Source organism: Hyperolius riggenbachi, chromosome 8, assembly GCF_040937935.1.
Source record: "Hyperolius riggenbachi isolate aHypRig1 chromosome 8, aHypRig1.pri, whole genome shotgun sequence".
Taxonomy (NCBI): Eukaryota; Metazoa; Chordata; class Amphibia; order Anura; family Hyperoliidae; genus Hyperolius; species Hyperolius riggenbachi.
Genome location: NC_090653.1, coordinates 60364993 through 60379482, shown reverse-complemented (window position 1 = coordinate 60379482; position 14490 = coordinate 60364993). Strand labels below are relative to the sequence as shown.

The 14490-nt window shown below is 47.1% G+C and overlaps 1 long non-coding RNA gene across 1 annotated transcript in view; it reads left to right on the top strand.

The window, feature by feature from the left end:
- The first annotated feature begins 6864 nt into the window (after window positions 1–6864).
- LOC137528176 (uncharacterized) overlaps window positions 6865–14490 on the top strand; it is a 29321-nt gene continuing 21695 nt past the window's right edge. The window contains exon 1 of the long non-coding RNA XR_011023308.1: window positions 6865–7154. This is a non-coding gene — a long non-coding RNA (uncharacterized lncRNA). The remainder of the gene's footprint in view (window positions 7155–14490) is intronic.

Genomic DNA, 14490 nt, shown 5'->3' with positions numbered 1-14490 from the left:
TTTTAGACTATCCATCAGGAACTCTAGTTGGGCCCCATTAAAATTCCCAGAGTCCTCCAAAAAATATTTCACAGACTCACAGCCTCTCTCTTGGTTTATGACAGTGTATAGTGATGTCACATCCGCCGTCACTAGAAAAGTTCCTTGTTTGAGTTCAACATTCTCAAAAAGCTTGATTAGTTCTTTCGAATCCTTCAGATATGAGGGAACCCTTGTGACAAATGGTTGGAGAAAACAATCCAAGAATTCTCCCAATCTAGCCGTTATAGAACCAATCCCACTAACTATGGGTCTACCCGGGGGGTGGGTGATATTTTTATGTATCTTAGGGAGAGCGTATATTACTGGGGTTCTATAGTGAGAGGGAATCAGATAATTAGCTTCCTTTTCCAGTAATATCCCATTGTTTTTACCTTTTTGGATAAGCTCTGTTAGCTCCTTCATATATTCTGGGCCGGGATCTCGTCTCAGCCTATGGTAGGTAGCCTCATCCTTTAAAATGTCATCAAGCATCTCTTGGTATTGAGGTTTGGATAAAATAACTACCCCACCCCCTTTGTCTGCCGGCTTGATTACTATTTCCTTTCTCTCTGTTAATTTCTTAATGGCTTCTTGGATGTTGGTTTGGTTTTTAACCCTCTTGGACCTCATGTTGAGTATATCCTTATTAATCAATTTATTAAAAGTCTCAATTTCATGATGATTCGTGTGTGGCGGATTGTAAGTGGAATTATTCTTAAGGCCACTGACCAAGTAGGATCTATCTAAGCTGGTATCAACTGTTCCTGTGGTAGAGAAGGTATTGTGACTAGAGAAATATTTCTTTAAGTGTAGCTTCCTAACAAACTTCTGTGCATCTACATAGGTTCCAGTTTTATTTAATGCTTTTCCAGGGGCGTATTTCATACCCTTATCTAGCAGCTGCATCTCTTCTGGAGTCAGTTCTATTTTACTAATGTTAAAGATTCCACCTCCTCCCAATATTCTCTCCTTTCTCGCTTGTTTAAGTTGTTTCCTCCTTCCGGCTCTGCATCCTCTTCTCCTGAATCTCTCCTCTTTTGTTTCTCTCGTGGACCTTTTCCTACCTCTAAAAAATGGGGATCAGGGGCAGAGTTAGGTGTTTCTGGTTCAACAGGGATGTTATCAGGAATAGAATCCAGTGGATGGTATCGATTGTAAGTGGGCACATGATAATTTGAATATGGTTGCCATCCCCTTTTGTGAAACTTCCGTGGATATGTGTACCCAGGTGGTGGTGGTCCTTGTCTGGGTTGTGGGCCCTGTGGTCTGAAGGGTCTATTGGGAGGATAATTAGGAACTCGTGGTGGTTGTCTCTGATAGTATGGATATTTAGGGGAATTGGGTGGTCTCTGGAAGGGTTTATATCAAGAGTGCTTTAGATTTGGGTAGATTATTATGTGGTTTGTTTCTATTGAATTACAAATGGGGTAAGAGTCACCCAGGCGTATGTAAAGTTAGGTTAAAAACAACTAAAATAGAATTAGAAGGAGGTGGCTTACCTCAATAATGACAACTTTATACAAAAATGAACTATGCACTGGCAATGCGTTTTGTGGGTCTGAGCCAACTTCCTCAGGCCAATTTGTAGTGCCTATAATAATTAAATATAAAGAGCTCAGTGTTCAAGCAACATGCGGCTCCACTACAGTGAGTACCAGTTTTTTTCATAAGAGAGTGACTGTGTCAAGCGTACTCTGGACACCCAAGTGGAGTCGGGGTTGACCAATGGCAGCGCCAGTTTTTTTTTGGGGGGAGGGGGGGTGCTATGCAGGTGCTGGACCAACTTCTTGGGTAGCTAATTTGCGCGCCGTGGCAAAAAATGGTTGTGGCTATGCGGGAAAATTGGCATGGTCATGACCGGATGAGGGCAGAGCAAAATAATTTAAAGTGAACCCGAGGTGTGTAACGAGCAGTGCACACAGATTTGCACTGAATGCAGAATGTCACTTAATGTGGAAATACTGAAGACCAAAACCAGGGTAAATGTGAAATAAAGTAATGATTTATTTACGAGGACAGGATATATACACAAGTGATGCTGCAATTGGTGCATGAACATAAATACAAATGAATTGTACAACTAGCAATATGATTGCAGGCAATTGTCTTGCGATCAGACATACACAAACCAATAATAATATATACAGTGTGCACACAGTGAACCCCGAACCCTGTCTAACTAAGCTAACTAACTAATATATACACAGGATAATATACAACCAAGCGCAGGACATATGCAGCAGGCAATAGGTTAGTCAACAAGCCGAGATCAGATACCAGGACATCAAGCAATACAATCAGTGAGCAGAAGAATAGTCAGACAAAGCCAATATCATAAACCAGGGAATCAAACAATCAGGTAACAGGCAGACAGGTTACAGATAACAGGAATCAGGTAACAGGGAAAGGACCAGAACACAGGCTCTAGGCTATCATCACCAATGAACTAGCAACAGTGTTCTGTTGTAGCAGGACTTTTATATTCTGCAGGATGGTCATGTGACCTCTTCCAAGGCTGCAGAGACACAGTTCTTGAATACAGAGACCTCTGCTGGTGGGCAGAGGGAACTTCAGGAGGAATGTACAATGTTCTTGAAATGAGAGGGGACATCTGCTGGTGAACAGAGGAAGTCCATACAGTTCACAAACGTCACCAGCAGGAACAGATCGTGATAGTACCCCCCCCTTGAGGAGCGGCCTCAGGACGCTCCACCAGACTACCAATTCACATCCACCTGGGTCCCAAGAAACATTGGGCGAAAAGGCAGACAGCGGACTGGAGACCGTCAGGCTACAAGGCAAGATACACAGCAGTCTGAAGAACATCAGGAAGGACCAGGAATCAGATGTCATCAGGAACGGCTAGGGTTGCCACCTTTAGGGTAAAAAAATACCGGCTTGTGGGTGTGGCCTGGGGGTGTGGTCTAAAAGTGGGAGTGGTTTGTCACGGACTTTTTACAGGACAACTGACCTGAGAGGGATATGGAGGCTGCCATAATTTATTTACAAATGCAAATTTCCTGGCAGCCCTGCTGATTCTCTGCCTCTAGCCATAGCCCCTGAACAAGCATGCAGATCAGATTTTTCTGACTTAAAATCTGACAAGATTAGCTGCCTGATTTTTTCGGGTGTTTGATGCAGACATACTAATGCCAGAAAGCTCAGCTGGAGAGCCAGGCAACTGGCTTTGTTTAAAAGGAAATCAATATGGCAGCCTCCTTATCCCGCGCTCAGGTCAGTTGACCCTTAATGCTAGGTACACCCTATACAATTTTCTGACTATTTCCAACAGGTCCAATCTGATTTCTGATCGATTTTCTGATTGACTTTCTGTTCACTTCTATGGAAAATGGAAATCAGATCGGAAATAGTCAATCTGACAGTAAAAAAGTCAGAAAATTGTATAGTATGTACCTAGCATTAGGCTCGCTCTGGGTCTCTTAGAGGCAGTATTAAAGAGAACCTAAAGTGAGAATGATATGGCTTTTTCCTTTTAAAATAATACCAGTTGCTTGACTCTCCTGCTGATCCTGTGTCTCTAATACTTTTAGCCTCAGCCCCTGAACAAGCATGCAGATCAGGTGCTCTGACTGAAGTCAGGCTGGATTAGCTGCATGCTTGTTTCAGGGTGTGATTCAGCCACTACTGCAGCCAAAGAGATCTGCAGGACTGCCAGTCAACTGGTATTGTTTAAAATGAAACATCTATATCCCTCTCAGTTTATGTTCCCTTTAATAGGTGTATTTATACTTACCTGGGGAGCTTCCTCCAGTCCTATGAGGTGCCTGGGCTCCCTCGCCAGCTGCTTCATTTACTTGATATGCTCCCCCTGGTAATATCTGGCTGGCCGCGTTCTTCTGTGTCATGCGTCTACTCCTGTAGTGCTCCCGTAGCGGAGAGCATTCCGCACCTGTGCAGTAGCGGCCGGGCCACATATATGCAGAAGCGCATGGCTGGCCGTGATTGTTCAGATTACCGGGGGGGGGGGGGGGGGAGAATATCAAGTGAACAGAAAGGCTGCAAGGAAGTCCACACACCTCATGAGGCTGGAAAGTGCCCCAGGTAAGTATAAATACACCCAATAATAACATTTCAGGTATACTTTAACCTCCTTGTGACCGCCTAACGCCGGTGGGCGGTTGCAAGGTGGCCCCCCAGGACCGCCTAATGCCGATTGGCATCAAGCCCTGGGGGAGGAGATTACGCTGAATGATGGAGCGGAGTTCCGAGACCAGCCTGCTTGCGTACGATCGTGGGCGGCAGGCTGTTACACATAAAAAAAAAATAGTTTATTTACATGTACAGCCCTGCGATCTACTGCAGCGCTGTATGGGGGACAGCTCTGTTACTGAGCTGTCCCCTCGAGCGTGCCACAAGAAGATCCCTCTCATAGGCTGATGCCTATGAGAGGTGATCAGCTCTGATTGGCTCTCCGGGGGTAGGGAGGGTAGCAGAATTATTTAAATAAAATATGTGATTTTATTAAAAAATAAAAAAAATAAAACTAATTACAAAAAATAAATCTCAGTAACAATCAGATGCCACCAACAGAACGCTCTGTTGGTGGCAACAAAAGGGGGGCAAGATTCAATTGTGTGCTAAGTTGTATGGCCCTGCAGCAAGCTGCGGTGGCCTGAGTTGTAAAAAATAGCCTGGTCACTAGGGGGATGTAAGCCTGTGATTACTGTGGGGAGCAAAGAGGAAAAAAGAGTTGAACTTACCCGGGGCTTTTAATGGTCCCCCACAGATGTCCTGTGCACGCGTAGCCACTCACCGATGCTCCGGTCCCCGCCGGTTCACTTCCGGAACTTTCAAGTCGGAAAACCACTGCGCCTGCCAGGCCTTCTCTTCACTCCCACTGATGTCTCCGGAGTGTACTGCGTAGGCGCAGGCCATACTGTGCTTGCGCAGTACGCTCCCATGATGTCAGCGTGGAGAAGGTCGTGCAGGCGCAGTGGTAAATTCCGGGAAGTAACCGGTGGCAGGGACTGGAGCATCGGTGAGTGGCTGTGTGGGCACAGGACGTCTGCGGGGGACCATTAGACGCTCCAGGTAAGTCTAACTCATTTTCCCTATTGCCCCCTACAGTACTCCTTTAAGCGGTTAAGAGAAGGGGGGGTCAGGTCTGTCAGGGACAGGTGGGGGGGGGGGGGGGGTATGGCAGGACAACGAACCTAGAGGGAGCGTGGAGGTGTATTGCCCATGCTTGCTATGGGGGTAAGGGAGGGGGTGTTACACTGAAGGGGGGGGATGCAGTTATTCATAACAGAAACATTCTCTCAATACATACACATGCACTATATACATACACCCACATGCTCTATGTACATACATACATACACACACACTATATAAATACACACATGCTCTATATACATACACACATTCTCTACATATACACACATGCGCAGATCACATCACACACACGGTCTGTGTATATATACATACATACATACATACATACATACACACATACATACACATGCTGTATATACACACACACACACAAACTCTTCATACATACATACATACATACATACACTATACACGCACGCAGATCACAACACACACACACACACACACACATCCCAGAGACACACACACACACACACACACACACACACACACATCCCAGAGACACACACACACACACACACACATCCCAGAGACAAACACACACATCCCAGAGACACACACACACACACACACACACAGATCCCAGAGACACACACACACACACAGACAGACACACAGACACAGACACACAGATCCCAGAGACACACACACACACACACACACACACAGATCCCAGAGACACACACACACACACACAGATCCCAGAGACACACACACACACACACACAGATCCCAGAGACACACACACACACACACACACACACACACACACAGATCCCAGAGACACACACACACACACACACACACACACAGACAGACACACAGACACAGACACACACAGACACACACACACAGATCCCAGACACACACACACACACACACACACACACACACAGATCCCAGAGACACACACACACACACACACACAGATCCCAGAGACACACACACACACACACACACACACAGACAGACACACAGACACACACACACAGATCCCAGAGACACACACACACACACACACACAGATCCCAGAGACACACACACACACACAGATCCCAGAGACACACACACACACACACACACACACACAGATCCCAGACACACACACACACACACAGACAGACACACAGACACAGACACACACAGACACACACACACAGATCCCAGAGACACACACACACACACACACACACACACACACACACACACACACACACACACACACACACACACACACACACACACAGATCCCAGAGACACACACACACACACACACACACACACATCCCAGACACACACACACACACACACACAGACAGACACACACACACAGATCCCAGAGACACACACACACACACCCACACACACACACAGATCCCAGAGACACACACACACACACAGATCCCAGAGACACACACAGCAGTGACAGCACCTCTCCAAGTAGCAGCATCTCCTGTCCTAGCTGCAGCTGCACGTGTATGTCTCTCCTTCTCTCTGGCCCTCTGAAGTCTCGGGGAGGGGGAGGAGCAGGACATTCCTCTCCTCCACACTGTGTATCAGTGTACTCAGCTCTGCAGTCGGCCGTCACGGGGAGCTGCACATTAAACAGGAGGGAGGGGGAGAACAGCCTGTAGCCTCCTCTCAGTTGTTAGAAGTATTATTGTAACAGACCAGGCGTCTCCCCCTCTGCTCTCCTGGAACAGTCCAAATTACTGGCTGGATACATTGCCGGAAAAATGTTTTTACCGGCAGAGGCTTTTTGATTAATTTTACGGCTGTACCGGGGGAATACCGGCCGGGTGGCAACCCTAGGAACGGCAGCAGGCGGAACCAGGAACCAGATATCAGGAAAGGCAGCAGGCAGAACCAGGAAGCAGATGTCATCAAGCAGGGCAGTGGACTAGACACCAGCAGGAAGGACAGCATGTAAACAAGTCTCCAGCCAAACAGTTCAATAGTATACCTCCACCAGGACAACCGATTTGGCTTTAGCAGAGGTCAGGTCTGCAAAACTGGGCTTTGTTGTCAGAAGTCTGTAGGAGCTGAGGAACAACAAAAGTCTGAGGGTGGGCATCAAACAAGGTAGCAACAGGCTGGCTAGCTTCAGGCAGGGTGGCAACAGGCTGGCTAGCTTCAGGCAGGGTGGCAACAGGCTGGCTAGCTTCAGGCAGGGTGGCAACAGGCTGGCTAGCTTCAGGCAGGGTGGCAACAGGCTGGCTGGCTTCAGGCAGGGTGGCAACAGGCTGGCTGGCTTCAGGCAGGGTGGCAACAGGCTGGCTGGCTTCAGGCAGGGTGGCAACAGGCTGGCTGGCTTCAGGCAGGGTGGCAACAGGCTGGCTGGCTTCAGGCAGGGTGGCAACAGGCTGGCTGGCTTCAGGGGTCTGGACCATTAGCTGAGCGCTTGGCTGGGCCGTTGGCTGAGCACCTTGCTGGGCCGTTGGCTGAGCACCTGGCTGGACCGTTGGTAGACACCCCAATACAGTCTGTGCAAGCTGAAACATATCCTGTGCAGGCTGGAGCAAAACCTGTGCGGGCTGGAGCAAAGTCTGTGCGGGCTGGAGCAAAGTCTGTGCGGGCTGAAGCAAAGTCTGTGCGGGCTGAAGCAAAACTTCCGCTGTACCTGTTGGCAGAGATGCAGCTGGACAGGATGGCTGAGATGCAGCTGGACAGGAGGGCAGAGATGCAGCTGGACGGGCTGGCAAACTTACTGCTGGACAGGTTGGCAAAGATGCAGCTGCACAAGATGGTAAAGATGTAGCTGGGCAGGATAGCAAACTTTCTGCTGGACCTGGTGACAGAGATGCAGCTGGACTGGTTGGCAAAGATGCACCTGGACAGGCTGGTAAACTGGTTGGCAGTGGCTGGAGCGAAGTGCTGTCCCTTGCAGACTTGGCAGGAGCTGTAGGCTGTGTAGACATGTCAGAAATTGTAGTTTGCAAAGATCTGGCAGGAAGAGATGAAGTTAACCACTGCTGTGCCGAAAGTAAGAAGACTGTGAGCTGAATACAGGTTTCTGCAAGCTGGATGCAAAGTTCTGCTGGCAGGATGCAAGAGTCTGCAGGCAGCTGGAGACAAGGTTCTGCAGATGGCTGTATGCAAAGTTCATCAGGCGGCTGGGTGCAACAGTCTGCAGGAGGCTGGATGAGAGGTTCTGCAAGCGGCTGGATGAGAGGTGCTGCAGGCGGCTGGATGAGAGTTTCTGCAGACGGCTAGGTGAGAGTTTCTGCAGACGGCTGGATGAGAGTTTCTGCAGACGGCTGGAAGCAAGAGTCTGCAGGCGGCTGGAAGCAAGAGTCTGCAGGCGGCTGGAAACAAGAGTCTGCAGGAAGCTGGAGACAAGGTTCTGCAGATGGCTGTATGCAAAGTTCATCAGGAGGCTGGGTGCAACAGTCTGCAGGAGGCTGGATGAGAGGTTCTGCAGCAGGCTGGACGAGAGGTTCTGCAGCAGGCTGGACGAGAGGTTCTGCAGCAGGCTGGACGAGAGGTTCTGCAGCAGGCTGGACGAGAGGTTCTGCAGCAGGCTGGACGAGAGGTTCTGCAGCAGGCTGGACGAGAGGTTCTGCAGACGGCTGGAAGCAAGAGTCTGCAGGCGGCTGGGTGCAAGAGTCTGCAGGTGGCTGGGTGCAAGAGTCTGCAGGTGGCTGGGTGCAAGAGTCTGCAGGTGGCTGGGTGCAAGAGTCTGCAGGTGGCTGGGTGCAAGAGTCTGCAGGCTTTGGTGTCAAAGTTTGTAAGGTGATTCCACCTGGATCTGGTGCAACAGGTAGAGAATGGTGAATAGATGAAGTTGGGAAGTATTTCCGTTTATGCTTTGCTTTCTTGACAGTTCTCAAAGCGAGAACAGGCTCTTGGTATGTAACTGGATACTGCTTTAACCAAGGTGTAGATCTTTTTGCAGTCTGAAGGGGAACTGACTTGTGATTAGAAGCAGGTTTAGCCACTGAGCACTGTGTGAGCTGGTCATTAGAAATATTAGCAGAAGGAAAGTAGGTGGACAGAACTCTCTCCCATGCATCAATTAAAGGAGAAACAGACCTTTGCATGCACACACCCAAATCAACCAAAGTTTTTGCAGATTTTATACATGCGGAAACAAATTGTTCATCTTTTTGAGCATAATAGCTAATAAAAGACCTCCAATCATCATTCAAATCATTAAACAGACACTCAATCTCCCATTTTCCAAACGGAGGGTCCCAGTCACTTTTAATGGGAGCAGATAGATTACTCTGAACATAGCTTAAAGGGTTAATTGGCTTAATCTGTTGATTAGGCTGATAATAGGTTGTTGTAGCTGGATTTTTAGCTACCAAGAGACTTTGCAGAATTTGCAGCAGGGCTTGTACATCAGACACTGAAAAAATATTTTGCTGCACAAAATAATTAATTTGTGAAATTAATTGCTGCAATTCATCATAAGAGTAATCTAAAAACTCTTTATAACAGTGTTTTCTATCCTCCTCTGCAAATATGGCAAAGTAATCTATGTCCTGCGGAGTCCAGTTTAACCCCATGGCTGGAACAAATGAACCTTCAGTATTTCCTAGTGACTGTTTTGGCTAGTTCATTCTGTAACGAGCAGTGCACACAGATTTGCACTGAATGCAGAATGTCACTTAATGTGGAAATACTGAAGACCAAAACCAGGGTAAATGTGAAATAAAGTAATGATTTATTTACGAGGACAGGATATATACACAAGTGATGCTGCAATTGGTGCATGAACATAAATACAAATGAATTGTACAACTAGCAATATGATTGCAGGCAATTGTCTTGCGATCAGACATACACAAACCAATAATAATATATACAGTGTGCACACAGTGAACCCCGAACCCTGTCTAACTAAGCTAACTAACTAATATATACACAGGATAATATACAACCAAGCGCAGGACATATGCAGCAGGCAATATTTAGTCAACAAGCCGAGATCAGATACCAGGACATCAAGCAATACAATCAGTGAGCAGAAGAATAGTCAGACAAAGCCAATATCATAAACCAGGGAATCAAACAATCAGGTAACAGGCAGACAGGTTACAGATAACAGGAATCAGGTAACAGGGAAAGGACCAGAACACAGGCTCTAGGCTATCATCACCAATGAACTAGCAACAGTGTTCTGTTGTAGCAGGACTTTTATATTCTGCAGGATGGTCATGTGACCTCTTCCAAGGCTGCAGAGACACAGTTCTTGAATACAGAGACCTCTGCTGGTGGGCAGAGGGAACTTCAGGAGGAATGTACAATGTTCTTGAAATGAGAGGGGACATCTGCTGGTGAACAGAGGAAGTCCATACAGTTCACAAACGTCACCAGCAGGAACAGATCGTGATAAGGTGAGAGTGATATGGAGGCTGCCATATTTATTTCCTTTTAAACAATACTAGTTGCCTGGCAGCCCTGCTGATCTATTTGGTTGCAGTAGTGAACTGAATTACACCAGAAACAACCATGCAGCTAATCTTGTCAGTTTCTGACAATATTGTCAGAAACCCCTGACCTGCTGCATGCTTGTTCAGGGTCTATGGTTGAAAGAATTAGAGGCAGAGGACCAACACGGCAGCCAGGCAACTGGTATTGCTTAAAAGGAGATAAATATGGCAGCCTCAATATTATTCTCACCTCGGGTTCCCTTTGAAAGTGCAACGCACAGACAGTGGTCCCAAGTTTTGGTGACCCTTTCCCCCCAAAAATTCACATAATTGTGCAGGTTTTCTCAAGAAAATACACGTAATGTGAGCAGATTTGCCCAGAAAATACGTTCAATCATGTCGGCAGATTTGCCCAGAAAATACGTTCAACCATGTGGCAGATTTGACCAGAAAATACGTTCAATCATGTCGGCAGATTGGACCAGAAAATACGTTCAATCACGTTGGCAGATTTGACCAGAAAATACATTCAATCACGTCAGCAGACTTGATCAGAAAACACTTCAATCATGTGGCAGATTTAACCAGAAAACACTTCAATCATATGTGGCAGACTTGATCAGAAAACACTTCAATCATATGTGGCAAACTTACACAGAAAATACATCTGTTAATAGATAAAAAAAAAACCATTTACTCACCTGCTGAAGACCTCCTGTCCTGGCCTCCGTCCGACGCGCAGCTCCCACGATCATCTGCCAGCCAGCAACTGAAACTCCTGCGCTGAGAGCAGGCTACAGGAAAATGGCGCCTGAAGCCCTGCACTGCAAGTCTCCAGAGCAGGGCTTCGGACGCCATTTTACTGTAGCCCCGCTCTGCCGCTGCCGGAGCTGTGGGCTGCTGCTGCTGGTGAACTGACACGACGTCTATTAGATGCCGAAAGTCAGTTCACGCTGGGGGGTGCTTTAGGGGTGCTTGAAGAATTTTAGGGGGTGCTTCAGCACCCAAAGCACCCCCCTGGCGCCACCACTGGGGTTGACACTCTCCACCTGCTTGATGTGGTTGGTCTCCACCTGCTTGATACAATTGGTTTCCACCTGCTTGATGTGGTTGGTCTCCACCTGCTTGATACAATTGGTTTCCACCTGCTTGATGTGGTTGGTCTCCACCTGCTTGATGTGGTTGGTCTCCACCTGCTTGATGTGATTGGTCTCCACCTGCTTGATGTGGTTGGGCTCCACCTGCTTGATGTGGTTGGTCTCCACCTGCTTGATGTGATTGGTCTCCACCTGCTTGATGTGGTTGGTCTCCACCTGTTTGATGCGATCCACCTGCTTGATGCGATTGGTCTCCACCTGCTTGATGCGATTGGTCTCCACCTGCTTGATGAGGTTGGTCTCCACCTGCTTGATGCGATTGGTCTCCACCTGCTTGATCCGATTGGTCTCCACCTGCTTGATGAGGTTGGTCTCCACCTGCTTGATGAGGTTGATCTCCACCTGCTTGATGCGATTGGTCTCCACCTGCTTGATGTGGTTGGTCTCCACCTGCTTGATGTGATTGGTCTCCACCTGCTTGATGTGGTTGGTCTACACCTGCTTGATGTGATTGGTCTCCACCTGCTTGATGTGATTGGTCTCCACCTGCTTGATGTGGTTGGTCTCCACCTGCTTGATGTGGTTGGTCTCCACCTGCTTGATGTGATTGGTCTCCACCTGCTTGATGTGATTGGTCTCCACCTGCTTGATGTGGTTGGTCTCCACCTGCTTGATGTGGTTGGTCTCCACCTGCTTGATGTGGTTGGTCTCCACCTGCTTGATGCGATTGGTCTCCACCTGCTTGATGTGATTGGTCTCCACCTGCTTGATGAGGTTGGTCTCCACCTGCTTGATGCGATTGGTCTCCATGTGCTTGATGTGGTTGACTCCACCTGCTTGATGCGATTGGTCTGCTTGATGTTGTTAGTCTCCACCTGCTTGATGTGGTTGGTCTCCACCTGCTTGAGGTGGTTGGTCTCCACCTGCTTGAGGTGGTTGGTCTCCACCTGCTTGATGAGAAATTTTTAATTCACCTTCGTTTTTGGTGACATATTTCACTATTTGGACCCCCACTGGCTATCATTCATAAAGCATTCCCGCATGCAGAAATGCTGAAAACAGCTGACTTTACCGAACACTTAGCAAAATGTCTATTCATAAAAGCAGTTTCCGCATGAAAAGCTGACATTCCCGAGCAGAGCGATAAATTACTGCCTTGTGCGGTGATTATCTCAACACACATCACCATATGTCAATTCATAAAGATTAGAGCAGGCGGAATCAGGACAGAGAATACCGCTGCCTTGGAAGAGGCGATAAGCATGCGGATGACAGTTAAGTTAATGGAGACAGACCTCCCAGGCAGCAGCAGTGAGAGCAGAGCAAAAAAGGCATCCCAGGATACCCAGGCTGTGTTTTTTAACCCCTTGGGTACCTGTTTTCGGATATATTGCACATCAGAAAGCCTGCACGTGTAACATTTCTTGACGTTCTTCTAAGCTGTGGCAATTAAATAGATTGTTTAGAAAGACTAATAAACAGATTCAGTGGAGATTCATGGCAAACAGAGGTAGTTTTAAAAAAATACACATCTAAAGGGATGCTGGGGCTGTCTCTTCTATTGTAACGCTGTCTCTGGAGGAGAAAATTTAACAACTCAGGCAGCTTCTCGTGTTTCCGCCAGCCTACCGCCAGCCTAGTTCGGGAAAATACCGCACTGCTATCGCAACTGTAAACATTTTTATGAATGAGCACACAGAAGTCTAAAATACCGAATGCAGTATTTTCCCGTCTGGATTTTTTTTTACCGAACACACTTTTATGAATGATAGCTATTGTCTCTGTGTTTCCCTTTTAAGGTTTATAGTCACCTCCTCTTCGTCTTTTTTTTATCTGAACACCTAAAAATATCATGCATTGTACACTTACCTTTAGAGCAGTGCACCACCTATTCCATTTTTATTGTACAGCCCTGGCCAAAAGTTTTGAGACTGTCAAAAATATTAGTTTTCACAATGTTTGCTGATAAACTGCTTTTAGATCTTTGTTTCAGTTGTTTATGTGATGTACTGAAATATAATTATAAGCACTTCATACGTTTTAAAAGCTTTTATTGACAATTACATGAGATTTATGCAAAGTCAGTATGAGTCAGTATTTGCAGTGTTGGCCCTTTTTTTTCAGGACCTCTGCAATTCGATTGGGCATGCTCTCAATCAACTTCTGGGCCAAAACCTGACTGATAGCAACCCATTCTTTCATAATCACTTCTTTGGCCTAGTGCACACCGGAGCGTTTCCGCTGCGGTTTGCGATCTGCTTGCGGGTGCGGATCCGCTAGGGTAATGTATTTCAATGGGCTGGTGCACACCAGAGCGGGAGGCGTTTTGCAGAAACGCATACTCCCGGGCTGCTGCAGATTTTGGATTGCGGAGGCGTTTCTGCCTCAATGTTAAGTATAGGAAAAATGCAAACCGCTCTGAAAAACGGCACTTCAGAGCGGTTTGCCAGGCGTTTTTGTTACAGTAGCTGTTCAGTAACAGCTTTACTGTAACAATACATGAAATCTACTACACCAAAACCGCAACACAAAACCGCAAAACGCTAGCTGAAACGCTACAGAAAAAGAAGAAAAAGCGTTTCAAAATCTGCTAGCATTTTGCGGATCTGCTAGCGGTTTTTGGTGTGCAGTGCACCAGGCCTCTGAGTTTCTCAGAATTAGTTGTTTTTTGTTTGTCCATCCACCTCTTGAGGAATGACCACAAGTTCTCAATGGGATTAAGATCTGGGAGTTTCCAGGCCATGGACCCAAAATTTCAACGTTTTGGACCCCGAGCCACTTAGTTATCACTTTTGCCTTATGCCACAGTGCTCCATTGTGCTGGAAAATGCATTGTTCCAGATGCCCCAAACAATCGG